This window comes from Drosophila bipectinata, unplaced genomic scaffold (assembly GCF_030179905.1).
Source record: "Drosophila bipectinata strain 14024-0381.07 unplaced genomic scaffold, DbipHiC1v2 scaffold_58, whole genome shotgun sequence".
In the NCBI taxonomy this organism is placed as follows: domain Eukaryota; kingdom Metazoa; phylum Arthropoda; class Insecta; order Diptera; family Drosophilidae; genus Drosophila; species Drosophila bipectinata.
Genome location: NW_027222982.1, coordinates 227,174 through 228,757, shown reverse-complemented (window position 1 = coordinate 228,757; position 1,584 = coordinate 227,174). Strand labels below are relative to the sequence as shown.

At 42.7% G+C, this 1,584-nt stretch overlaps 1 long non-coding RNA gene across 1 annotated transcript; it reads right to left on the bottom strand.

Moving 5' to 3' along the window:
- Window positions 1–897: 897 nt before the first annotated feature.
- Window positions 898–1,584, bottom strand: LOC138927699 (uncharacterized). The gene is made up of 3 exons (XR_011444179.1): window positions 1,514–1,584; window positions 1,198–1,453; window positions 898–1,144 (listed from the first exon to the last, which is right to left on the bottom strand). It is a non-coding gene; the product is annotated as an uncharacterized lncRNA (long non-coding RNA).

Below are 1,584 nucleotides of genomic sequence, written 5' to 3'. Positions count from 1 at the left end.
CATACATCTAGTGTGTGTAAACTCGGTACATTGCCCTACGAATACCAATCCAAAATAAGATGGCTGTGACCACAAATGGCGCCCAACCTAACCTCACTGAGGGTGCTCCGCCCATTACACTAATCACCCTATCCAAAACAAATTACTAAATCAGTCTCCAAACAGACAAAATGAAACTGACTTCTTCAGGATCACTAGAAATTAAATATTTAATGATACTTAAATACAACTATGCTTAATATCCTAAATATAAAATACACACGTACATGTCTTACCTAGCTGACACAGACTCCTTATCTAACTTAAAGTAGTCCTGCATACTGATCATATTCCATCTCTAAACTTATCAGTGTGCGATCGCTTCCAACTAAAAATAAAAAACTACACCCCCATATACTATTCCACTCCGGAATACACATTAGGTCAAATAATAAACAAACGCCTCTTTAAAGATGCGATCGATATATTTTATTCAAATAAATACGATACCTTCTAAATCACATAAACATTAAAAATAAAAGTGCCCAGGACACAAACTTCTTGATCAAGAAATCACAAAATATACAAACCACAAAGAATCCAGGCTTTATTTCCTGAAATTCTCGCGCTCATTGCACTAGCAAACTACTATGCCCTATCCATGGGTAACCTGGCTCCCTTCCTGGCCAAACAACAAGTGCCAATGTCCAAATAGCCACACTGATACTCATAGCTAGTGCTACACTCTGTTGAATCAGTTTTCGCTACCCCCCTGATGTAGGACGGGGACAGCAGATAGCTTCCAAACAGTAAACAATGCAAGAGCATCCTTACCTCGCATCAGCTCCAAATTAACAGACGGCAGTAACAAATCTGTCAAAACGGCTTTTCACTTTGAAGCCAAATCCTGGCGTCCTGGTGATGCCGATCCCGCTTTGATCATCAGGCTAAAATCAGAGTCAAGGTGGCTTTACGGGTCCTCCACTGCTTCATGTTCTACCCTGCCGCAGAATAAAAGCAACAGCAAAATCGTCCATCCTCTGGTCCAGCAGGCCTGACTCTTAGGATACTCAGAATAAAGCGAATTAATCTGAACGCTTTAGAGTGGCTGCACCCACGGTGTTCCTATTCAAATCCCACACCGCAAAGGTTGCCAATTTGGTTTCTGAAATTATGGAAACATGAGTCATACCGCTCCACCAATACGACATGACCAACCTAGATCCAAGTCTAACTTAGCTGATGGCGACGCATGGGCTGTATGTAGAGACAAATCCGCCGCAACACACCGGCTTCCCATCTTAAAATCCAGACTCCTGTTTCATGCAGATCCTCTTCTGGATTCTAGACTGAAACCTACAGCCTGGCAGTTTGCTCCTATCACAAGCACAATGCACCGCATATTCCGAACTCACAGCTCGTTCCCAGATCCGGACTTTGCTGCCGGTATAAAACTAAGACAGACAGCTTGCCTCTGAAACCAAATAAATAAAACTTACACCATAGCACAAATGTGAAGTACGAACATCCTTACCGTGCACCAGTTCCAATTTAGCTGCTGACAGAAACTAATCCGCAAAATGCACCGGCCCCTCACCTCGAAGC